The sequence below is a fragment of the Notamacropus eugenii genome, chromosome 1 (genome assembly GCF_028372415.1).
Source record: "Notamacropus eugenii isolate mMacEug1 chromosome 1, mMacEug1.pri_v2, whole genome shotgun sequence".
In the NCBI taxonomy this organism is placed as follows: Eukaryota; Metazoa; Chordata; class Mammalia; order Diprotodontia; family Macropodidae; genus Notamacropus; species Notamacropus eugenii.
This window is the reverse complement of record NC_092872.1, coordinates 169012425-169039764: the sequence shown is the minus strand read 5'-3', so window position 1 is coordinate 169039764 and position 27340 is coordinate 169012425. Positions and strand designations below refer to the sequence as shown.

General features: G+C 38.7%; 1 long non-coding RNA gene across 2 annotated transcripts in view; it reads left to right on the top strand.

The window, feature by feature from the left end:
* Positions 1 to 27340, top strand: part of LOC140524295 (uncharacterized) — a 54724-nt gene that overhangs the window by 10745 nt on the left and 16639 nt on the right. The window contains exon 3 of one of the 2 annotated variants that reach the window (XR_011973649.1): positions 26887 to 27201. The exons of the other annotated variant lie outside the window; for it this stretch is intronic. This is a non-coding gene — a long non-coding RNA (uncharacterized lncRNA). Of the gene's footprint in view, positions 1 to 26886; positions 27202 to 27340 lie in introns of those variants that run through there. 2 annotated transcript variants of the gene reach the window in all.

The following is a 27340-nucleotide window of genomic DNA, read 5'->3' as shown; positions in this document are numbered from 1 at the left end:
AGCAACTATTAGTGTAATCAAGTTCTAGTTCCAAGGTATGGGGAATGATGTCCCAAGCCTCAGGTCGTTCTTATTGTTATTTTCTGAGGTCTGTCTGGGGGTTCAGCCTTGAGTTCTCCTCTCTACTCCTGAGCTATGGTTAGAGCCCCCCATCATGATGTCCAGCATATGATCTTGCTCTCTTACTTCCCTTGGGCAGCTTCAAACTATAACTGTCCTCTCAGCCCTGGAACTGAAACCAGGGACTCTGCTCTCCTGCAAGTGCTCACAGCCAACAGGGTTCCTGCCTCTCTGTTACTACAGTCACCAGGTATGTGCTAGTTCCCTCTCCCTGGAAGCAGCAGCCCAGCCCAGGACAAGTCTGGTCAGCACAGCTGTGCTTGGTGCTCCTTGACAGTGGAAGGTCCTTCAATCTCCTTTCAGACCCCCACACTGTCCATGAGATGAAAGTTTCTAAGCCTGAGGCTGCGGGCCAGCACCAGAGCTTGTTGTTCATTGATTCCACAGAGTTGGTCTGAGGTCAGGTCTTCCCTGGGGTCTTCGTAGGTTGTCTTAGAAGAATAATTGCTTTACCCTGTCTTTTGTTTATTTCCGCTGCTTTACATTCCTCCTGAGGCAATGTTCAGTCTTATTCTGTGGAGGAAATTTGGGGAGCCAAAAGTTTTCTGACCTACTCTGCCATTTTCCCAGAATCCTCTCCTACATGGAGTTATTGAAAGTAAAGTAATTTGCAAACCTTAAAGAAGTATAGAAATATGGATCATGCTATTGGATTTAATGCAAGGAATTTATTGTTGTTCAGTCCTGTGCAACTCTTCATGACCCTGTTTGAAGTTTTCTTGGCAAAGATGCTGAAGTGGTTTTCCATTTCTTTCTCCAGCTTATTTTACAGATGAGGAAACTGAGGCCAACAGGATTAAGTGACTTGTTCAGGGTTTTCTAGCCAGTAAGTTTCTGAGGCCAGATCTGAATTTAGAAAGATGAGTGTTTTTGATTCTCTGCCTGGCACTGTATTGCCCAGCTGCCCAATGCAAGGATACTTAATCTAATTGGTTGTCTGTCTCTCCGTTTTATTTCAACAGTTATGACTTTAAGAAAACAATCACTCCCAAGCCAGACTCCATAGTGTCAGGCTTGACAGCTACACATTCTTTCTTGCTCCCTACATGGAGCCTACATGTAACCTGTAACTCAGATCTGGGTTCAATCTTTGGGATTTCTTACTACATATCTCCTTTTGTGCCTTGAACCCTCACTATAGAAATATCAGAATCTGGTTCCTGTCTAGGTCTCTACAGAAAGGACCTTCAGTTCTCATATAAGAACTCAGGTTAAAATGTTTTCAAATATTAGATTTTATTTAACTTGACAGAAAACTCAAAATGCAAAGGACTCACACCTGAGTCCATAAAAATTCAAGGTAATTTTCTATTCCTCTCTGCTGAATTCCACTCCCCAAGGGACTTTATAAGTCCTTCAGACTAATAAGACTGCCCTGGATGCCCCACTCTCTAGTGTCTTGAGGAGAAAGCAGTATGAGTTGCTAAAGAAGTATGCAACCTCCCACATGCATGATCTACAGTCAGCCTTCTTAACCTCCTCCACCAGAAATTTGTATACAATTCTGTAGATCATGGGTTTTCAATCTTTTTTGTGCCACGGATCGCTTTGACAATTTGGTGAATACTATGGACCCCTTCTCAGGATAATGTTTTAAATGCATAAAATATAATAAATGTTATTACAAAAGAAACCAATTATATTGAAATACAATTAAAATATGTATTTTTAAAAAGATCAAAGAGGTGAACAACCCCTGCTCTAGACTTAAGAGTACTACCTTGGGGTTGCACTTGGACCCTCAACCAAGGGAAAGTACCCAAAGTCCATAGAGTGTCAATCCTTCCTTGAACCTGCACAGTCCACATATCTTAGGGTACCAGTGAAGGACATAATGGTCCCATGCTTTGTGGTTCCTTGGTCCCAGTTCCCACTAGGTCCAAAAAGTCCTTTAAGGATCATGAGACTCCTCTATCACTTTCACATTATCAACTCTAGTTCCTACAATTTATGTTTTTGTCCATGAACTTTTCAGTGCTCCCATTCTGCTTCCAGCTGTTGCCATTTCTATGAACTCATCTGTTTACTCATTTGTAAATGAAGGAATTTGGCTAAAAAAATCTCTAAAGACTCTTCCTGCCCCAAATCCTATGACGTAACAGAGATCTACAATTTCATGTACCATTCTCTTTGTCTGTTGTATATACATGTGTGTATGTGTGTGTATATATATATATATATATATAGTTGCATGTGTCTGTGTATGTGTGTGTGCCTGCATGTATAAATACCCATTTTGTTTAATTTTGAAGTTCAAAAAAATTTTTTAAATCAAGGTTTTATGATTGCTGTCTTGAACAATCTACTACCCTGGCTAGCCTTGGTCTATGGGAAGAAAAGGCAATGGGGATGAATGTGTAGTGGTTCAACCATACTCCCACCCATTATTACCTGGTAACTCTTATGACCACCTGTACAGTTAGAGATTATAGTATACAACTTTAGTGGGGAAGAGGGGTAACAGATTCACAGAGGGATAGAGCTAATATCTTTGGCTTCATTGATACCACCTCTGATCAACTGGCTACATAGCCAATTTGAGATTACTCCCTAGGAGAAGTGTAGTCTGCATTCCAGAAGATTCATTGTATAGATGTATACTTCTTGGCTCTGCCTACTGACAACTATACTCCCTTTTCACCCTACTGTGCAAAGAATGTTGGTTCTACGGAACCAACACTTCTTATCAATCTCACTACATGGCAGATAAGGAGGGTAGTCCCGTCTCCTACTACCCCACCCTAAATACACTGCAACACTTTTAGTGTCCTTTGAATCCGTACATACCTCACTTCTCAAAGCATAGTGAAGAATATATCTCATTGCTTATGAAATGACTCATAACCTGTTAGAGCTGGAAAGTTTTTTCAAAAACAACAAATTCATTTTACAATAAGAAAACAATATCCCAGAGAGGTTGTGTGTTTGTCCTTCTTTGCCGAAGAAGACCATGCCATCAGAGAAATAATGACATGACTTGCACTTGACTTTGTTTTGAGTGAGGAAAGGCTGTGCAGGTCACCAGCCTCACTTCTCCTCCAGAGCCATCTGAATCCAGTGACCAGATATTCATCAGAATGACTGCAGATGACCCAGGATGAGGCAATTGGGGTTAAGTGACTTGCCCAAGGTCACGCAGCTAGTGAGTGTCAAGTGTCTGAAGTGCGATTTGAACTCAGGTCCTCCTGACTCCTGCACTGGTGCTCTATCCACTGCACCACCTAGCTGCCCTCCAGAAAGGTTAAGTTACCTGCTAAATTATAAAGTTATTTCAAAAACACCAAATTCATTTGACAATAAGAAAACAAAATCTCACAGAGGTTAAGTTAGCTGCTAAAAAGTCCCACAGTTAATCAGAATCAGAACTCAAACACAAATTTTTTACTCTAAGTCAACAAATATTAATGGAGAAGTAAAAGAATAATCCACAAACTGAGTACTCTGTCTCAGACTCCTACATGGCTCTAATACTGGACTGCTTGAGGAGGCTGGTAGGGATTTGGAACCAGTTATTTTTAATTGATAATATTTATCATCCTCCTTTCTTTTATTTATCCCTCACCATCCCATGAAAAGAATACCTTGATTTTAAAGGCCCATTCACACCAATTCTCCCAGGACTCTCCCAAGGACATTTCCACCATGACTCCTGCATTTGTTACCTGTGTCAATATTTGTAGAATGAAACAAGCACCAACCTTTCCTTCAGGAATGATTTAAGGACTTTAAGATCACACAGAAACATAAGGACTGGGACTTCTTTCCCAAGAAATTAGAAAGGTATCAGAGTTACAAGAAACATGTGTCAGTTTCTTAACTTATTTTTACCCACCCATCCCAACCACTACCATAAAACTCCTCCTCTGAAGAAGTAGGTGACATTACTATCAAACTGAGCCAAGAAGTTGGAATGAGCCTTGGACCCACATTCAACTGATTTTATCTATTTGGAAATTCTTAACAAAGTGATAATTGTAGGTTACTATGACCATGAAACAATAAGATCACAAGGAGCCACATAGACTGAATCAAGAATTAGGAGAGCTGGGTTTAAATCCCAGCTTTGTCATCAAAACGTTGAATGACCTCAGGTATGTCACTTGCTTAACCTAGCAATTTCCTCAATTGAAAGAACAGGGAGTTGAATTGGATAATCTCTAAAGTTCTAGACCTGTGGTTTTTAACTGTCAGAGTTAGAGGGGACCAGATCATGTAGGCTAGATCACCTACTGACCAGAGATTAGCGAACCTGGGCCCATGAACTTGTTTATAAAAAATGTTTCAATAACTATATTTCTGTTGATTTATCTGCTTATGTTCAAGGCCTTTGAATTATCTTTTACTGAAATCTTTGGTAATTTCAGTCTTTTCCCCCTTTATTTTCCCTTTCTGACTTTCTCCCCTCTGATTGTGGTTTCCTTGGGGACTGGCTAATAAAGCATCTCAACCTTCTCCTGTGCTGGACAATTTGTGGTTCACCAGCCTTGTTCTCTGCTCTAAATGACATTTGGGTAGTCAGGACTATCCCTAGGTGGATGTTCTTTTCCCTCAGATCTAGTGTAGTGTTTCACAGTTCCCCATCCCCCCAACACAGTGTCCTGTCCCATTCCTGAAAACTGTATTTCAAAATAATTGATTCCCTTTCCTCCATACTGTATTTTATGCATTTAAAACATTATTCAGAGAAGGGGTCTGTAGGTTTCAACAAATTGCCAAAAGGGTCCATGACATTAAAAAAAGGTTAAGAAAACTTGATCTAGTCCAATGAATTCATTTTTCAGTGTAAAAACAGGTCAAGAGGGCAAGTGTCTCATCCCTAATGTCACAGAGCTTGCTAAAGGCAGAGCCCAGACTAGATCCCAGGAGTCTTGACTCTTAAAATTCAATGCTCTTTCTATCATATCACTCTGCCTCTCTAAAGAAATTATAATACCGGCCATCCAAAATAAGTTGTTTGGTGGGTCTGGGAATAGGACACAGGAGTCCACACTCTAGCCCATTGCCCTATGCTGTAATTCAAGTCAAGGATAAAATGGCATTTAAAAGGAATGATGAAAGATGAAGAATTCATAGAAATAAACTAAGGCTTGAATGAAGTGATGCAAAGTGAAAAGAGCCAAAAGAACAATATAAGCAATGGCTACAACAGTTGTGTGTAAATACAACACTAAAAAGGGACAAAATGCTGGTCATATACAATAGTTAGTGGGAGTATCTGACTATCAAATTTAAGATGTATCCCTTCTTTCTGTTAATACTATTTGAGGGAGAATGTATTTTGTAGGGGGAAGGTTGTTGGAATTGTTTATTATGTCAAAACAATTTATTGATTTTTTTTTAAGGGACAAATGTCCAACTTTTGTATTAAATAGGATAGCTCTCTAGGAGGGGGACAGAAAAAGTATATTGGGGAAATACAGGCAATGTGAGAACAAAAGATTTATTTTTAAAATAAACTGTCAAAGCAAAAAGATAGGTCCCATGTACATCAGAATATTTGTAGCTTCCTTTTCTGTAGCAACAAAGTACTGGAAACAAAGCGGGTACCCACTGATTGGGGAAAGGCAAAACGAATGTTGGTATATGAATGTCGTGGCATATAATTGCAGAACTAATAGGAAGATTTCAGAGAAATGTGAGAAGATTATATCAACAAATGCATTGTAAAGCAAGCAGAACCACAACGACTACAGACAGTAATAGAAAGGGAAAGAAAAAAAGAAGAAAACTAAATACTACATATTTATAATAACCAAGCTTGACCCTGAAAAAATTGAGGAAATATAACTGTCTCTTTTTTTCCAGTGGTATGGGAATATGTAAATAAAATGCTGCATATATTATCAGATAATTCATGTATTAGTTATGCTAAGGTATTTTTCTCTTTCTTTTAAAATCATTTTTATAAAAATGGCTGGGTGGGTGGAAGCAGGGAGAGGTTTTTGCAGAGATGAATGTGATACAAAAATGTATCAATAAAAATAATATTTAAAATATTTTAAAGAATAAGTTGATACTGCCCTCTAATTTTTTTCCCCAACTCAGATCCACACAGTGGAGTTCCCCTTTGATATTGAGCTAGTGTAGATAGACTCTGTGCAGCCTACTAGTAAGACAACGTGAGATGGAGTTAGAAGAGTAGGGAGTAAGAACGGAAAGCAAAGAGACCTGTTGCTTATTATTGGAACCGCTGTCACTACTTCCTTCTTACTCTCCTTATTGCCTATAGTATCAACAGGGAAGTTTCTAGGGCTTGGTGAGACATATAGAAAAGGAAAAAGAAAAAGAAAATGCCCTAGAAATTCCTTCCTTCACTCAGAAATCTATGTTAAAAATAACGGGTGCTGTTAAAATGAAGCTTAACGAGGCCTCCTTCCTGGCCTTAATTGTTACCATGGTGATGACCTCTGTCAGCCATCTTTAATTAACTCAGAATAGATCTCACCAAATGAGTTCCTCCAGTAAATTGTTCACCAACCCTTGCAGTCACGAAACCCCCTCCTGTTAGTCCCCTCCCTTTCTTCTATGTTCACTGGTGGTTATGTTTACAGGTGGATGGACACTAGTATTCACACTCCCCCTTTCAATATTCACCTCCCTTCTTTTCCCAGCTGCTTACCTGCCCTCCTCTTTCTCTGTGCTAGTTTAAAAGAATGTAAGACAAGATTCCTGGTCAAGGGTCTTGCTAATCAAATTAGACTTCAGGTGTGATAAGGGTCTGGCTAGGGAAAAGAAAGGGAGTTGGAGTTCAAGTTTATAGATGATAAGCCTGACCACACTCTTAAAAGGGTTCAGTCTCTGAACCTGTGAAAACTATTGCAACTTCATGACTTCAGGTATTTATTTTTGTTATGGGAAAATTGTGACTTCTATATTGGGCACTACTTCTGCTTTGATAAGAGAAGAAGAACCAAGAAGACAGTGACCGACTGTATGGTGAAGTACTAAGGTTCAACTATACAGTGGTGACCATTCCTGATTGTTTGACAGTGTGGCATAGTTTTTTTTTAAATAGACCAATAAGCTAGGGAGAAGCTGGATATGTGGCTAATGTGACATAAAAGGTGATGAAAGTAAGAAAGGCCATTCTGACTGAGGAGAGATTGGGATTGGGGGTGGATGAACCGAGGTGGTGGTGGTAAAATCAGTTCTCTGGAACTGCTTAGAAAATAGCTGACAGCCAGGAGGCCAAAAGGCCTGAATCAAATCTGTCCCTATGTGGGAAGAATGTTCAGAAGATTATAGAGGTGTTAAAGGTGGGTGGAATTTGCTCATAAAAATTTCCTTCAAATAGGGTGATTATATGAATTGTCTACCAATAGAACCAGATCCTATGAGAACACAAGAACCTGTGAACCCGGCTGTGGATGATTCCCCTGTATGTGATTTCTTAGCCTAGCTAGTAGATTCAACATGGCTCTGAATTCAGATGACCTGAGTTCATATCACACTTCTGACACATTATCTGTGTGGTCTTGGTCAAGACTCTTAGCTTCCTTGGTCCTTGATTTCCCCATCTATAAAATGAAGGTAGTGGAACAAAGATGGTAGAGTAGCAGGACCAGGTATAGCTGAGTTCCCTAGCACAACTCTTGGACAAAGATCTAGAAAACAGGCTCTATCCTGATTTGGAAATGCAAGGGGGGAAATCATAGACCCAGATCCACATAAGGAGACAGAGATAGAGATATTCGGATACTGAAAATGGGTTTTCCCCAGCAGTGTGACTTAGAGCTTTCCAGTGCATGGGGATTAAAGGAGAACCAAGACTATGTACCAAAGCAAGACTTAGCAGACTGAGTATAAGCCTAAAGGGGCAAAAATGGATCTTCAATGTAATAAAGGACTTCCAAGCATTCCTAATGATTGAATGAATGAAGAACTTCATCAAACTTTGAAAACAAAGGGGTCAAGAGAAACATAAAAAGGTACACAAGAGCAACCAATCACAAGGGACTAAACACAGATGATGATACATGTATCCCCTCAGAAATCTATCTTTATAAGGGGTTGTAGAGGGTGTCTAATTAGACAGAGGGTATAGAAATAATTATTATGTTTTGCTGATCATAAAAGAAAAGTGGAAAAGGAAGATAAGATGAATACAATGGGTGAGAGGAGAGAAAGCATGAGAAAAAGTATGCCAAGTAATTGGTGTATAAAAATAGAGACTACAAATAAGGAGCAAGGGAAGAGAGTGGGTGATACTTGAACTTTAGTCTCATACAAACTGATAAAAGGACAAAAGAATATGTGTACACACTCATTTGGGTATGGAAATACATTTCACTCAGAAGGGAAACAGGAGATAAAGAAGAGAAGAGAAAAGGGGGGAACAAGAGGAAGGGTAGATCAATGAAGGAATTAGTCCTAATCAAAACAAACCCTAATTGAGGAGGGTGGATTTAAAAGAGAGACTTGAAAGAGACATTTTAAAAGGATAAAAACTTGTTATAGAATGCTGGGTGATGGAAAGGGAAAAGAGGCAAGAAGCAGATTAAACCAATCTGAAAACATTAGTGCTGGACTCCTTTAGGTATCTAGGTGTTGTGGTGGAAAGAGTACTGGTCTTGGAGTCATGAAGACTGCCATTAAAATCCTCCCTCAGATGTTTTCTGGCTATATGACCTTGTGAAAGTAACAACCTCTGTCTGACTCAGTTTCCTCATCTGTAAAGTGGGGACAATAACAGCGCCTACTTTCCAAGCTGGTTGTGAAGATAAAGTGAAATAATGTCTGTGAAGTGTTTTGAAAACCTTAAGGCACCATATAAATGCTAGCTACTTTTATTCTCTTTAATTGTCTCCTCCTTTATAAAGAGGGGACAAGAAACAAAGAAAAGGAAAAAAATACAAGAGAACTGGGTGGAGGGAGATACGCAATTAACAATTATAACTATGAATGTGAATGGGATGAACTCATATAATGATGAAAAATAGCAGAATGGATTAGAAAGCAGAGTCCAAAATATACTGTTTATATGAACACATTTGAAATAGATGCACTTTGTGCATCTAATAACAGAGTGGAGAAAAATCTATTAAGCTTCAACTGAAGTTTAAAAAAAGTCAGAGATAACTTTAGCTCAGATAAAATAATAGCAAAAATAGAGTTAATTAAAAGAATTAATCAGGGAAATTTCATTTTGCTAAAAAGTACCAAATATAATGAAGTAATATGAATATTAAGCATATATGAGTGAAATAGCATAACACTTAAATATGTAAAGGAAAAGTTAAATGAGTTATAGGGAGAAATAAAACTATGATAGTAGAGGAGCTCAATTTACCTCTTCTCAGACCTAGATGAATCTAACCAAAAAATAAAGAAGTGAAGAATAGAATTTGAAGAAGTGCATGGAGTTTTAGAAAAATTATAAATGATAAACCTCTGGAGATTATTGAATGGAAATATAAAGGACTATACATATTTCTTAGTTGTGCATGTCACCTTTACAAAATTTGACCATGTATTAGGGCATAAAAATGTAACAGATGTAGAAACAGATAAGGGTAAGTACAGAAATAATTAAAAATTAGAGATCTGATAACAACTCAAACGAGTAGGTTTATCAAAGAACAAATCATAGGAATAATTGATCATTTGATTGAAGATAATGCTGATGAGACAACATATAAAACTTTGGGGGATGAAGTCAAAGCAGTAGATTGGAAAGAATCTATATTCCTAAGCACTTTTATCAATTAAAAAAAGAAAAATCAGATCAATAAATTGGCCATGCAACTAAAATAAAATCCCCCATAAAAACAAAAATTCAAAACTCTCAGTTAAACACTAAAATCCTAAAAATAAACATTGAATTCATAAATAAAACTAGGAACTTGTTTGAAAATAATGAAGTGGATTAACCATTAGCTAATTTGATTACAAAAAAAAAAAAAGAAAACCAATTTCACAAATGAAAGAGACAAATTCACAACCAATGAAGAAGAAATAAAAGAAATTACCAGGAATTATTTTATCCTATATGTGCCAACAAAACTGACAGTCCAAATGAAATGAATAAACATTTACAAAAAAATACAAAATACTCAGATTAACAGAACAAGAAATGGAGGAGTTAAATAGCCTAATCTTATAAAAAGAAACTGGCCAAGCTACAAATGAACTCCTAAAGAAAAAACAAATAAAAAATTCTGTTAAACATTTAAAGAACATTATTACATAAATATTACATAAATTCTTTGAAAAGTAGGAAGAGAAAGCATTCTACTAATTTTTTTATTTGATACAAATATGATCTTAATACCTAAAGTAGGGAGAAGAAAGAAATCTATTGACCAATATCCTTAATAGATAATTAATAAGTAATAAATGCAAAAAAATCTAAGTAAAATGTTAGCAAGGTGACTAAAGCAACATATCATAAAGATTATATACTATTGCCAAATTGGACTTACACCAGGAATGAAGGGTTGGCTCCATATTATGAAAACTAAAAACATAATTGATAATATTAATAAGAATGACAATATATCATTGTGTCAAGAGATACGGAAAAGAATTTTGACAAGATGCAATACCTATTCCTGTTTCTTTTTTAAATAGTAGAAAACAAAATGAATCTTTCCTTAACATAATAAGAGGTCTCAGTCTAAAATGAAGAATCAGCATTATCCATAACGGAAATAAACTAGAAACTTTTTCAACAAAAACAGGGGCAAAGCAAGGATGTTCATTATCACTATTATTATTCAACATAGTGACAGAAATGCTAGTTATAGCAATGATAGAAGAACAAGAAATTTAGGAAATAATCACAGGCAAAGAGAAAATAAAATGGTCTACTTTATAAAAATGATATGACACTTAGAGGACCTTAGAGACTCAATTGAAAAGCTAATTAAAGCTATTAACTACATCAAAAGTGAAATTTCATCTAAACTAATTATAGAAAGTATAAAATACTTGGGAGTCTACCTGCCAACGCACGCAGAGAAACTATATGAACACAATTACAAAGCACAAAAACAGATTTAATAATTGGAGAAATACAGATTATTCGTAGGTATACTGAACCAATATCATTAAAATGACAATACTACCCCAGATAATTTACTTATTCATTGCCACATCAATCAAAATACCAAAGATTTACTTTATAGAGCAGGGAAAAAATAATAACAAAATTAATTTGAAGGTATAAAAGGTCAAGAATCTCAAGGGAAATAATGAGAAAAGTGAGAATGAAGAGAGTCTTGCAGTGCAGGTCCCAAACTGCTGTACTTCAAAGCAGTAAACATTAAAACAATTGGGTCCTGGTTAAGAAATAGAGAGACTGATCAGTGGAAGAGATTAAGTACACAAGGTACAGAAGCAAACAAGCATAGTATAGTTTTTTTATAAATCCAAACTTCCCAGCTACTGGAGTAAGAACTCAATCAATAAGATCTTTTGGGAAAATAGGAAAGCAAAACATAGTTGTGGTCAAAAAATAGTTGTAGACCAACATTTCACACTATATACCTAGATAAGCTCCAAATGGGTATATGACTTAGCTATAAAAGTTGGTTTCATAAACTAATTAGAGGAGCAAGGAAGAAATTATAGATAAGGAGTTCATGACAAAACAAGAGATTAAGAGAAACACAGAAGGTAAAATGAATAATTTTGACTACACAAAATTAACAAGATTTTACAAAAAATCCCAGTGCAGATGAAGTAGAAGAAAAGCAGGTACATGAGGGGGAAAACTTTGCAGCAAGTCTCTCTGATAAGTCTCATTTCTAACTTATATAGAGAACTGATTGAAATTTATCAGAATAAGAGACATTCCTTAATTGATAATCCTGTTTAGAGGATACAAAGAGGCAGTTTTCAGAAGAAGGAATACAAGCTATCAATAGCTATATAATATCAATAGCTATATAATAATATAATATAATAATTAAAGAAATGCAAATTAAAATAACTTTGGGGATCCACCTTTCCTTCATCAGATTGGCAAAGCTGACCAAAAAAAAAATGCGAATTTGGAGGGCTTGTTGGAAAACAAAAACAGATTAATTAACTGTTGGTGAAGCTGTAAGCTTGCCTTGCCATTCTGGAAAGTAATCTGAACCCATGCCCAAATAGTTATTAAATCTGAGAGATCCTTTGAACCAGAGATACCAGAGATAAAAGAAGGAGTAAAAGAAGATACATATAAAAATATTTGAAGCAACTCTTTCTGTAGTGACAAAGAAACTACGGGAATGCTCACCAATTCCTGCAATGGCAAAACAAGTTAATGGTATGTGAATATGATGGAGTGCTAATATGCTATAAGAATATACCCCCAAAATTAACAATGACAATAAAAGGCAGGAATAGTCAATTTTTGAAAGATCATGGATTGATTGAGCAGATAAATACATTGTTGATGAAGTTATGAGTTGGCCCAACCATTCTGGAAAGCAAATGTAATTATTTGAGAAGATTACTTAAAGTTCCATATTCTTTGATGCCAGAGATGCCAAACAATCAATAACAAAGAAAAAGGCCTCACATATACCAAAATGCTGATATTAGCGCTTTTTTAAGATAGCAAAAAATTAGAAACAGAATAGATGACCATTAATTGAGGAATGTCTGTACAAGTTGTGGTACAATAATATAATGAATATTGTTGTGCTAGAAGAAATGAAAAAAATGCAAAGATTCTTGGGAAGACTTAGCTGAACTGATTTAAAGTACAAAGAACGAAGGAAACAATATGCATAACCACTACAATAGTTTAGGCAGAAACAGCAACCACAAAACAATAAAAACTGAATACTGTGAAATTCCAATAACCTAGTTTGGCACCAAAGAGATATGAGAAGGCACCCCATCCTCAGATTCTTTGCAGAGGTGGGGAACTATGGATGTGAAGCAATGCATATAATGTCAAGTTTTATTGGTTTTATAGAATTGTTCTTTTCTTTTTATTCTTTGTTATTAAGTATTACTTTCTGGAAAGGGGAGAGGAGAAGAATACACTAGAAGATGTAGATGATATAAAAGCAAAAGATAGCAATAAAAATTTATTTTAAAAAAATCTATGCATACATCAAGGGTATCTTAAACCTTGATGAAAACCTGAGCAGGAAACAGACTTTTGCAGATGAATTTCTGTAACAAACCATCCACATCTTTATGAGGTTCATATAACTTACAGGTATAAAGAACACAAGACAAAAAAAAAAAAGAATACAAGATCACATCATGTTTGTTATTTGTTCATTTTTAAGAAAGCATTTGATTCAGTAGAGTAAAATGCAACCTTGAAGGTTCTCCTCAGTCAAGGTGTCACTGATAGCTAGAGTACATCAAAATCACATCTGTAACCTCTACAATAGACAGGACTACAGAGACAACTTTGCTCAACAATTTGCTGAATAAAATAAGGAGACATAAATTCACAACAGATATTACCCAGAATCACAGAATATGTCTTGTGAAAAGTCGAAATAAGGGTATCCTGTTGATGACAAGAATCTTCATCTAAATGATACTATTTTTTGGTGATATTGTACTGATTACATCAAGCCTCAGAACACTACAAAGACACTAGTGAATTCTATTGCACTGAGATCACTGTAGTCATCCAGATCACTGCAACCACCCACATTAGAAAAACAAAGTGGAAGAAAAATACAGATTTACAAGATTATGACATGGAGTTAATTAAGTAGGTAGCCTTTTGAAGTTTTGTCTTCAACATGTACTCTTAGACAAGCCCTAAAAATAGATAATGTTCTGGACTCAGAATTAAGCAACAGGAAGACATTGGGCTAGATTCCCTCTGGGAAACTTCATGGTTCTTTGAATGAGTATTCCCTATTCATCGCACAAACTATTCTTTTCTATGAGAATTCATTTCTCTAACACTAAAATTCTCACGATGCAATATGCGTATAAATTATGTAATACCACATCCTCAGAAGAATCACAACTCAAATGACAAAAATGGAAAAATGTATAGTGAGTTTAGTAAGCAAGCTGGGGCATGTTACTAACAATGGCTTGTGCATGAGAAGTGGCATAAAAGACATTATCAAACAGTCTATCAAAAAGCATTAATCAGTTACAATGAACTGTGTAAACCCTGAGAATACAAAGAAAAAAAACATTCTTGCCTTCAAGGAACTTACACTCCAATGGAAAGAACAACGTGTGTGAATAGATACGTATGAGATACATGCAGAGTAGATAGAGGATGGTGTTGGGGGAAGGCACTAGCAGCTGAAGCAATAGCCAGGAAAGGATTCCTGAGAAAGGTGGCACTTAGTGTCTTGAAGGAAACTAGGGAGTCTGAGGGATGAATGAGTACAGGAAGTATAGCATCGTGCATAAGCAATTGCAAGTAGGTCAATATGTCTGGATTGTAAGGTGATGGGGAGTAACGTATAAGAAGACTGGGAAGATAAGAAGGGATCCGTTTGTGAAGATCTTTAAAGCAGGGGAGTTTATATTTGACCTATAGGTAATAAATAAAAACTGAGAGTTTCTCTGTGTGTGTGTGTGTATGTGTGTGTGTTTGTGTGTGTTTGTATGGCTATAACATGGTCAGAAGTCAACTAGGATGATGAAGGGCCTTATGTTTATGGCATGAAGGTTGGTTGAAGGAACTGAGTGTGTTTAGCCTGAAGAAAAGAAGCCCTGGGGGGAGGGGACGGGACATGATAGCCTTCTCCAAATATTTGAAGGGCTCTCATGTGGAGAACGGATTTTAGATTCAGAAGACAGAATCATAGGTGGAAGACACAAAGAGGTAGATTTTGGCTCGATGTCAGAAAAAACTTCCTAACAATTCTAGCTGTATGAAAGTGGAAAGACTTTTCTTAAGAGGTGATGGCTTCCTCTTCTTTGGAGATCTTAACATGAAGACTGTATGACTGTTGTTATAGAGAGGATGCTTTTGTATATAGATTGAACTAGATAGCTTCTGAGATTCCAGCCCTGAAATTCTGTGATTCTGTGAAAAAATCATTTTATTCCAAAATTGATAAATGGTCAAAGGGTATGAACAGGCAGTTTTCTGGGGAAGAAATTAAAGCTATCTATAGTCATATGAAAAAATGCTGTAAATCAGTGTTGATTAGAGACATGCAAATCAAAACAACTCTGAGATGCCACATTACACGTATCAGATTGGCTAACATGACAAAACAAGAAAATGATAAATGTTGGAGAAGATGTGGGGAAGTTGGAACACTAATTCATTGTTGGTGGAGCTGTGAGCTGATCCAACCATTATAGAGAGTAATTTGGAATTATGCCCAAAAGGCTATAAAATGTGCATACCCTTTGACCCAGCAATACGGCTTCTAGGGCTCTATCCCGAAGAGATCATAAAATGGGAAAAGGATCCACATGTACAAAAATATTTATAGTAGCTCTTTTTGTGGTGGCCAAGAACTGGAAATCAAGGGGATGTCCATCAGTTGGGGAATGGCTGGACAAATTATGGTATATAAATATAATAGAATACTATTGTGCCATAAGAAATGATGAACAGATGGACATCAGAACAATACGGAAGGACTTATATGAACTGATGCTGAGTGAAGTGAGCAGAAGCAGAACATTGTACATAGTAACAGTCACAGTGTGCAATGACTGATTTTGATAGACTTAGCCTTTCTCATCAATGCAAGGATAATTCCAAAGGGCTAATAATGGAAAATGCCATCCACATCCAGAGAAATAACTATGAAATTAAAATGTAGAGAGAAGCAGCCTATTTCCTTTTTTTGTTTTGTTTTTCTTTCTCATGGTTTCTCCCATTCATTATAATTCTTCTATGCAACATGACTAATGTGAAAATGTGTTTAAAAGGAATGTATGTGTAGAACCTATATCACATTGCATGCTGTCCTGGGTAGGAAGGGAAAAAAATTTTAAACTTATGGAAGTGAATGTTGAAAACTAAAAATAAATAAATTAAATAATGAAAAAAAGAACATCATTTTGGCAGTTATGTGAGGAATGAATTTCTACTGAGAATTTTAACTCCCTTGAAGCAGGGAGTCTAATTAGAAAGTTATCTCAATAGCTCAGGTAAGGAGTGACAACAGCTTGAACTAGCATTCTATGAGTTCAAATGAAAAAGAGAAGGATGTATATAAAAGATGCTGTGGAGAAAAAGTTGCTAAAATTACCAACGAATTGGATTTATGGAATGAGTAAGTAAGGAGTTGAGGATAACACCAAGGTTGCAAATTTTTGTTACTGGAAAGATAGTGGTATCCTTAAGAGTAATAGGGAAGTTCTGAAGAGGGGTATGTTTGGGGGAGGGGATGATTTTAAAAAAATGAAAATATCAACAACACATAACTTTCATATTACAGAAAATAAATGGATGGCATAAATACTGTATTGGAACCCCTACGATAATAAATGAATAAAATGGTCATCAGTGAATTGGGTAGATCCTCTATGGACAATTTAGAGACATATGTGGGCAGAATTTTGCATCATGAGAAGGCAGGAAGGGACTGTAATTAATATCAGTGAAGGGAGTGCACAAATCGATGAAATGACAAATTCACCCATTGGAATCAAATGTATAAAAGGACTAAAAGGGAAGGAGGAGGAATGGATTCTGCATGAGAGTCCCAAATAATGGGAGAACCTTGGAAATACCAGACTAGTGACCACAATGTGACAAAGTTGTGGGTTTCACACATGCTATGATTTAGGTTATTATTAAGAGTGTTAGTATATTTAGAGGTATCCCAAGACTGAAAAAAAATTTTCTTCAAGGAAAAGAAAAGGAATGGGATAAGACTGAAGTTTAAAAAAAAGGGGGGGGGGAATGTTCCAGTTTGGGAGCCGGAAGAAGGGTCAGTCTTCTTGTTATGAGTTATAAAGAAAAAATTCTTTAAAGTTTTAAAAATATTTTAGATTCATTGTCTCATTTGATAAATTACCATCTTGGCTTAGGCATTATTCCTATTTTTATTTCAATACTTAAATAGATGGATTTGTGCTCACTTTCGTGTGGGTACTTCTTCCAATAGTCTATATTAAAACCTATACATACCTTCCCATTTTATGTAACTCTTAGTCATGTTCTCCCACAAATCCTCCACTGGGGCTCCACCCAACATACTGGAGGTCTTTCAATAGAACTTTTAATATTGAGTGACGGGGAAGAGTTTGCGGGTAGTGAGAATGATATAAAAGAACAGAAAGAAATGGACATCAGTGCAGCCTTTTAAAAATACACAGAAGAGAAGAAAGAAGGAAGTTCAGAAATAAAACATATACAGGGTGAGACAGCTTGTGTGAAAAAAAGGGAAGTATTGGGGGTGGGGTGGGAAAAAATCAGGGAATAGTCTGAAGTCCTGAAACTACTAGGATGATATTTTACATCAGTCTTTGTATTCAAATTATCATTGGTATTATGCTGCAGGTTAACTCTCTATCAACATATCTTTCTATTATTCTGTAGATCACAACAATCAATAACAAACACTTACATGTATATTGTATATCTATTTATTCACAATGCTCCCATGAGGGACATAATACAATGGTATTATTCCCATTCTGCAGATGAGGAAATTGAAGCTAGGAAAAGTTAAGTGGCTTGCTCAGTGCCACATTTATTAGCTTGAGGTTCAAATCCAGATCTTCTGATTCCAAGAGAATCTTCTTTTCATTAGGATACTGAGATTAGAATAACAGGTTAACCTAACCTAGGAATTAGAATAAACTTTGAGAACTAAATAGCTCACTCAAAACAGAAAATCTAAAATACACTAATATTAATGAAGAGTTTATGTTTAGACTATAGGTAAAACTGTAAAGATAGTATTTCTTGATGTCAGGAGTAAGAGAATTCTAACAATAGTAGAACAAGTGACCTATAAACAGTGGAATAAACTTGGGGTCCAAGAAGGACCGTTTTCTTTTCTCCTTCAGAGTTTAGAAGTGATAGAGGAAAGGGATCATAAGATGGCAAATGAAATGATTGCAGAGCAAGTGCCATCTATAACCAATGAGAAAAAACTGTGGCCAAATAGGATACAATTTGCTTCTAGAAATGAGAAGGCGCAACTTGGAATTAAATTGGCTGTGAAATGGAAATGAAAAGTGTGTCAATAATAGTCACATAATTATGGGATAAACCAAGTTAGGATGGGAAGCATATTGGTCAAGTCCTGAAATGTACTTTGGAAAGCACTTCTTCAATTTACATTCCTGTTATTTTAGTGTAACCAGGGATAAATATACTCTGATATATTTGATACTTTCATAGGGAAGTAATGTATTTAAGTGGTAAGGGAAAAAGGGAAGCACTAGGATGAATGTTAGCACTTTACCTGGAATATATTTGGCACTTAAATTCTAGGCTTTTTTAAAGTCCTGAGTCCAGAATCTGAGACCTATCTTCAAATGATTTCTATCTGAGCCCAAGTTTCCTTATCTATAAAATAAGGAGATTGGACGAGATTATGTCTGAGGTCCCTTTGGACTCTACGTTTGCATCTACACTCTTCCCTTGCCTCTCAACCAATAACAAATAACTGACAAAACCTAAACTGATGGCTCATCTGTCCATAAGGAAGGTATGATCTTGCTAGAAATTGGCAGATTCCATAACCTTGGGCAAGCTGGACTAAAGTGTCTTCTCTGTGGTAGTAAGCAAAGGGCCACAGGAAGGAAGTCAGATCATTGGCCTGGAACAGAGAGACTTTGGAATTGAGGCTGTTGACTTGAATTCCATCAATGAGATGAAGTTCTGGCTTTTATTCCCCTCCCAGAGCCTCCAGTGCTTGGATCCAGATTCTCAGGATTCCATTGGCTTGAGAAATAGTTCCCTCTTCTCTCCAAAGGGGCAAATATGACTCCTTTATTCTGGGGTCTTCATGATGTTCTGGACAGTACTGGATGCAGAATCATAGAAAAAAATGATAATGCTAAAGTGAAATTACTCAACTAGTGAAAATTCACAGCAGAACTACACTTCCATGCTAATCACTTAGTCCCCAATGATCAGAATGAATCTACTTTTCCTTTGTTCGAGGACAGACCTTGAGTTTCTTTTAAACTGCTGTCACAGATGTAAAAATGGAGTGTATTGCGCCGGGGGTGGGGTGGGGTGAGGGGATCGGAATGGTGGTAGTAGTGATGGTTGTTGGTTATGGTGATATTGGAGGAGATAGCATTAGTTGCCTCCTTCTCCCTAGAAAGGGTCCTGGAGATGTTTCTCTTAGAGACCTAGGTTTTGGCATCTAGTGGAAAGTGGAGAACAGCCGGAGACTGTTCCAAAGACAAAACGCTCCTGTCCAGCAAGTCTCTCCAAAGCAGCTCCCACTTCTCGGGATCCCTCCCCCTGCAGCCCTATTTTCACAAAAGGAGCGCCGCGACTCCCTCGCCTGGGGGGTGGGGGGAGTTTCCCGTGACTGCCGCCAGGATTCCACACGCAGCGGAAGTCGGCGGGGCAATTTCTCATTTGCCAGCTGACGGGCGTCTCTCATTCACATGTCACTACCCAGAATGCCCCTGTGGCTGGCTCCTAGTGCGGTGCTGGGAGGGTGAAGAAGCGTCTGGATGGTCTACAAGAGGCGGTGGGAAGGGAAAGCATAGGCTGGGTCCACTCAGGAGGAAGTAAAACTGCAGGGAATCCAAATGACTTGGAAATGAATTAACCTTCCCCCACACGCCCCCGCCCTCCATTCTCCTCACCCTCACTCCCCAATTATTCTGGAGAGTTTAACCTTGGTGGACTGTTAGACTCGGGCTCTTTTCACACGTTAGATGAGTTGTGCAGACCACAAAGACAAACCCAAGACTCCAGGGGCCTCGGTATTAGCTGTTGGACAAATAAATGTTGGCTCCACTCCAGATTGTTGCAGGGCTAGGCTGCCTGCCTCTTCCTTCATTGCAGAACACAGAAATCTGTTATGCTCAACAGGGAAGGGGGAGGAGGAGGAAGGGTAGGTACTAGGCTAACCAGAATGGAAGGGACCAATGTTACCGAGAAATGGAGAATCTTCTTCACTGCTTCACTGGTATTTACTACCGAACAGGTAGAAATAGGTAGAAATTTCTGAGATTTGTGGATTTTCCCTCTTTCCCAACTTCAAATAATAAAACAATTTCCCTAGTTTCCCAGAACTAACACTCTTCTGTAGTCTACTAGTTTGTAAGGAGAAAGAAAGAGATCCAAGGCAAAGTCTGAGATGGGTTTTATATTTAAATTGACAAGAGTCAAGAATGTTTCATCTCTATGCTGAGAGACAATTAGCTTTCTTCTACACAAAATCGGGTTTTCTTCAATCGAAATATGCACCGGCTTACATTTCTGGGATATTTTTGTACATTTCAGCGTGTTCGTGGGTGATAGTCCTCCCAAGTTGGTTATCGGACTTATCCCTGTACCACTACAAGAAAAAAATTCTCAGAACTTCCTGCCTGAACAGATAGTTTTGGGTCTTTCCACCAACTCACCAGCCTGGGTGTAGGGAGAAATTGTGAAAAGGAGAATAAAAATTTAACCAGGGTCGCAAGAATATTTTAAGAGTACCTCAAGTACTCTCTAGATCTTAATATTGTTCAGTTGGATTCTAACGCATGTCTGGATGGAGAGGTCAGTGATAATGGTTTTTAAGCTGAGTCTTTGCTGTGAATTTTAAATACTCCAGCTATGTATCTCCATAAAGCGCCTTTCTCTTTTCCTTCTTACATATCCCACCCTACAAAGACTATTTTTCTTTTTCTAAGCAATTCCTGGGAAAGATTAAATGTCAGATCCGTTTGGACTGTCTCATCTAGGATAGCAACAACCGAATTCTAACCTCTAATACTAACCACTTAATTTCTTGACGCCACAATTTTCAGACCCAGAGCGGCACTATTTACCAAAGAAAGGATGACCTGAAATCGTAAGTTCTTTTTGATAGACTTGGAATGAAGAGCCTTTCACCTCTGAATCTATGATCCTGTGACAACAGACTTTGGACTTGGCCTCTAAAGTAATGGGAGCTGTGGTATTTCAACGAGTTTCAGCACCTTGGATTTGGACAGCGCCTCCGTCTCTGCCCCTAAGCAGGGTCATAACCGCGCTGTTTTCCTCCCTTAGGAGTACAAAGACGTAGAAAGAAGGCAAGAAAGAGAAGTGAAAGAGAAAAGCACTTCGGTTCTTAGTATTTGTGTGGCACTGGAAAAATCATTTCTCTGGGCGAAATCAGTAAAACGAGAAGTTTGGACTATGAATATTACTTAGAACAGGGGTCCTTGTTAATTTGGTGAAACGTATGGATCTCTTTAGAGAGTAACTTTTTAAAATGTTGTTAAGACATAGGATTACAAAGGCAACTAAAAATTAGTGAAAGTAAAAATGTAATTTACACCCCTCCAAACAGCTCACAGATCCCCCCTGCAATCTGTCCACCTTTGGGGGTCCACAGATCTCAGGTTAAGAACCCCTGATTTAAAAGGTTCCTTCCAACTCCTGAGTTTTCTGCCTACGAGGTGATTCTCTAGGTCCTGGAAGCACAGTGTTCCAGAGGGTGAGACGCTAATTTTCTCTAAATATTTCCTATTAATAAATGTGGACTGTATATTACTGGTTGTAAGAAAATCCAAAACTAAACCAGTATTTGTGGAGAAGTTCTTTCTGGAAAGGGTCTTTTAAAAGTTTGTTTTCATATTTATGAGTCTAGGTTCAACCCTGTCTCTGAGGCTACCGTGCCAGAAAAAAGCTTACAATGTCAAAGTAAAACGTAGAAATGAGCAAATAATTGCCTAGTTCTACCGAGAATCTGAGTCATTCAGAACCCTCCCCACCCCCACCCCCACCCCCAAACTTACCCCCACACCCTGGGCTCTCGATTCCACTTTGCCCTCTAGATACCACCGTACAAGGCACCTTCACTGTCTCTCTTGATCACATTTGATAGACAGAAATTCGACTCAGCGGGATTTCTTTTCCCTGAGCGTGGTCAGAGTGGGGGTGTTACGTGAAATCCTAGAAATCTCAAAAGGAAAGGGCTTCAGGTTTGATATTGTATTGGGAGGCAGAATGATGAGAGCAGGAATGGCTTCTAAGCCATGTCTTTGGAATCAGCCACAAGGAGAAAAAAAGTAGGAGAATGGAGGCAATGGTATTTCTCTCCTCTTTGCTTCCATATGCTGAAAGAACCATAAACCAATTTCCCACCCTTAAACCAGCTTCACTGAAGTAGAAAAAGGAAAAGTGGAGTCTGAATAAAGGATAATTTACAAAGGAGATATTTTAATCCTCGACTGCTGGGTCATATTAAAATCCAGATATGTCGCTACAAATAGACTGTTGTTTCTCTATTTGGCCCAGGTCCCTTCCTGGTCGCTGGCTTTGACTCTTTTCACTCTCCCAACGTTCGAAGTTCTTCCCTCAAAGAGATTGTAAGTTAAGATGGTTTTTAAGATCCTGCCAGCCTTTTCTCCAATCCAACAATCCTGTCTTTTCTCCCTACTTCCAAGCATACCTCCAGGCCTTTCCTTTCTTGGGAAAAATAAAGGGATTAAATTCCTTTTTCCAGAGCCCCATCCTCCAGGCTGAAGAACTTAGACCCTGAAATGGTCTAACAGAAAGAGAAAGCAAAGAATGATTTTTCAATAAATTTTAATATTCCCCTATATTCAATCAATAAGCATTTATTAAGCGCCTGCTATCGGCCAGGCACTGTGCTAAGGTCTTAGGGATACAAAGAAAAGCAAAAGACAGTTTCTGGTTTTCAAGAGAGAAGAGAATGAATTGGAGAAGGACATGGGTTCTACTACTCACCTCACCACTGAAATAATGTACTATCTCAGGCAAGTCGTTTAAACCTTTGGGTGCTCCCATTTCCTCATTTGGAGAGAAATCGTCTTTTACTTCTACTTGTCAGTAAAAACTCCTTGACTCCTTAATGTTATGCCTTTCCGCTCAGATTATCTCAGGTTTATTGTTACGTTTCTTGTCTGTACATAATTATTATGTCGTCTCCCGCTTTAGATGGTGAGCTTCTTGAGGGCAGGGACTGTTTTTTTCCCTTTCTTTCTATCTTCGTTGCTTAGCATAGTGCCTAGAATGATAGGCGGTAATAAATGAAATGCCTGTTGATTTGGAGGTCACCAGTCCCTCATTCTTAATCCCTGGAGACAAACTCTGTCATGTTCCATACTCATTGAGACCCTCAGTAGAAGAAATGACAGATAAAGAAAAGATGGAAAAAGTTCGTTTGAATAATGAAGTTAGATGGGGTGCGGGAAAAGGAAGAAATGAAAGTTATTCCTTTTCTAAGGCATTTTTCCTGTTACTTCTTTTGGCTCCTGTGAGTTACAGGCTAAACAGAAGTCAGAGACCAAGAGATCCGACCGGAAACCAGAAACCATTGAGCCGGTATTGCTCCTGTCAGAATCTCGAGAGTCGTGTGGGGTTCCAAATAAAAAGGGAGGTGGACGGGTGTGGTGTGACTCACTGAGGTGAAAAAACTGTGATTCGGGTCACTGCAACTTTTTCGTCACAACAGGGTGCACTGAAGGAAAAAAAAATGGCCCAGACCAAGGCCTCTGCTCAGAGAGTCGAAACTAGCACACGGTCTTACAGCACCTGAAGCTTCATAGAAAGAGGAGAAAGGAAACTCTAGAGAGAAGCACAGTCTTGCCCAATCAAGACAGTTATTCCTGGAGACTGTATTTTTGCCAATCCTAAGGGCAGGAAGGCTATTCCTTCTCCTGTCCTGATCCCGAGCACCTTAGAGTACTTTTGGCGAAAGCACAAAGTGCTGCCTGTGGACAAATGCACCCGCGCGGGCTCTGAACTGAGACCGAAGCCTTATGCCGAAACTGGTGTGTGTGTGTGTGTGTGTGTGTGTGTGTGTGTGTGTGTGTGTAGAGAGAGGAAGGGGTTGAAAGTGGGGTTAGGAAGATAACCTTTAAGCCTACTTTAGGAAGTACGTACATAAGGAAGGCGTCAGCGCAAAGGGATGGAGACTAGTTTCCTGAAGCAACGTAGAATAATTCTGGCAAAAGCAAAAATAAAACTCATTCTTTCCAATTATCAAAGTCATTTTTGAACCAAAGCAGATTTTGTTCGAATTTTTCCAGCTAATTTTGGTGTCTAATACCCAAATGCTCCAGGAGAAAATCACGCAATTGACTTTTCCAGGCGCCTGAGCGCTTTGGGTTGGAGAGCCCAGGTCCCCTACTGCAGCTAGCCTTCGAATCTAGACCAACTCATCTCCTGTCCTTTTCCATTCTGTCCTCTCCTCCCTGTTCCTCTTCCTTTTCTCTCCCTCACGGGGGAAAAGCGGAGGGTTTGACTGAAAATCCGACGGTAGACTTTTGATGTCTGCTATCTGGGTGTGTCCTCACGTTCCCAGAAACTTTCTGGGTTTCTTAGTTTGATTGGGTCCCTTGTTCCATAGGCCTCATTAGTCCAGACGGCAACAGAGCCATTGTATACAAGTTGTATCCTCTCCACTAGGAGCGAGGCCCCTTTCGCGGGACTGAAGAAGTAGACTTGGATCCTAGGGCACTTTAGCCCTATGTTAACTGGACTGGGGGAAAGAGCCTAGAAGTGGAGACCCAGACACTATGTTAACCTGTGGATAATTGTGAGCTGAGGTAAAGTCACTGGGTATGACATGTCATGTGATATTTTATTGTCATTGATAACAATAATAACGTAAATACACCAAAAATCATCGTATCATGCCATTTACTGTAACCGCTATCCCTCTCTGGCATATAGAATGCTAAGAGTTTGACTCACTTGTAAGGATTTGAGGGGCCATATTGAAAAGGTTTCACTCAACGCTACCCTAATGAGGGAATGTGACTCCGGCGAATCCATCAAACCTACTAGTTGCTTTGAAAGCAAAGCTAGATTGGGGTAGGCTTGGTCAGGGTGGACAAGAGGAGCTTGCGCCCTAGCTCACCTCTCCTCTACTCAGTTGTGGTTGCCCCGAAGAATCCAGGAATCTAGCGCCTCTCTTTCCAGCTGTAAGTGAAATGCACTGTGGTCAGTTATGCAAGAGATTGCTGGGAGTTGAATAAACCTAACCGTAGAGGAACTGGATACTCAGGTCTCATTTCTCTGTCAAAGATCTCTATAATTCAAAAGCAAGGTTTTCTACCGGCTTTACCCATATATCCGCGGCTGTGTAAATCCACCTTTCCCTGGAGAGCTAGTAGAAATGATGATTTCCAGTGATTTTCAGAAAGCCAAGGAAATGCTGAATGCATGGAGACAGAATTTATTCTCGATCGATATTGTTTTATGATTAGAATTGATCTCAATGTTATCAATATCTGTCAGTCTGGCATTCTTTGGACTCTAACTGCATTATAGCTTATATTCTAACCGTTTTTACTGAAAAATCGAACTTCGTTGTAGATTCTGATGGGACCAGGCTGCAGCCACTCCCTTCCCCCCATCCTCCAATTCTATGCACAATGACAATCAAGAGGACACAGAATCTTAGAGACAGAACCGGGAGGAAAAGGAAAGAATCCTGTTGGTTTAATTCCTGTGTATACCTGGCTACCTCTGGCAAAACTCACTACTTTGTTTTGCACCATATAAAGCGAGCTTCTAAAAGAAGGGCTGGAAAAACCCTAAGGGAGGAGAATGGAGATAGAGATTGCCTCCATGATTTCACTCCTATAGGAATTTCCAGGAGAGGGAGTTCTAAAAGAATTTTCCTGAGTTATTGCTGTGGCCTCCTAATTGGCCTCTCTGCCTTAAGTCTCTACCCACCTCCTCCCCCCACCCCCAGCTCCAGTCCACACTGCTGTCCCTGATTTTCCTTAAGTGAAGATCTGACTATATAATCCCCCTAATTAATAAACTTCTGTGGCTTCTTATTGTCTCTGGATCAAATAAAAATCCCTCTGATTAGTTTTTAAATCCCTTCACATCTTACCTCAACCTCTCTCTATAGCTTCATTGCATCATTATTCACCTTCCCCCCACTTTCTGATCCAGTTAAAATGGCCTTTCTATTGTTCACAGAAGACTCCGGCATCCAGGCTTTTGCTCTTTCAGTCTCCCATGACTGCAATTCACTCCCTTATCTCCATCTCATAGGATCTTCTGGCAAGTTGCAGCTAAGACATATCTGAAGCCTTTCCTGAATGCTACCCCCCACCCACGCAAGTGCTAGTGCTCTCCTCAAACTATTTTGTATTTATTCTCTTTATTCTGTCTATACACACACACTTATGTGTATTGGGGATACAAGTGTATACATATGCATCCCAAACATACACATATGTATATATGTATATTAGAATATGAGCTCCATGCGAGTAAGGATTGTTTAATTCAGTGTATTTTTATTCGCAATGCCTGGCACAGAGTAAGCGTTTAATACATACCTATTGATTGAAACTCCCTCAACAATACAGGTCAGTCAGCACTCAATCGGGGCATGGAGAGTTAAGTGCCCAAGGTCCAGTATGTGTCCCCGACCGGACTTAACTCTAAATCCTTCATCTATCCACTAATCAACTTCTCTCCCTCACTCGCACTCAGCCAGGGAAAGAAAGGAGTTCCATTAGAGGAGAGACTTAAAATAAAATAGACTTATTTCGTACCCTTTTCCTCTTCTCCTCTCCCACTCCAACGCCTTGCACAAGTCTGTGCATCTAGAAGTCGCTTAATCAATTCTAGTTTAAAGTCGAAGGGGATGGGAAGTGGGGCTGAAGTCAGACTCATCTTCGGAACTCAGGCCCTTGAGCATGCCTACATTACCAAGCTGAGCAAGGTATTGATCTCTAAAATCTAGCCTCCTTGTTTTACAGATGAGAAACCTGCAGCCCAGGGAGGTGAGGAGGTTACCTACGCTCTGGCTAGCGGCAGAGACGGAACAAGAACCCAAAAATTATTCAAAACGAAAGATATGTTGCCCACCAAATCTCCAGGGGTGTGTGATTTCAGAATCTCCCCTGCCTTTAAGGCAATTAAGACACACCCGAAATGAAATACTGCCACAGGTCAAGGTTTGCAACGGGATGGAGAGCAGAATGACAAGTAGATATATTTCCGAACTTTTGAGCTATCACGCGGAAAAGCCACTCACTGGCTTCTCAGATCTTGACCAGCCTTCCGAGGTTAAAAGCCAGAAATTTCAGTAAACAATTCATTGACCGAGGGCTAGAACTTTTCTTCTTGGGCTCCTGGGTTGACTGACCCTGGACTGGGATCCCACAACGTGTTGAGTTTTCCCAGAGCCTTCGATGTCTTGGCTAGTGCACG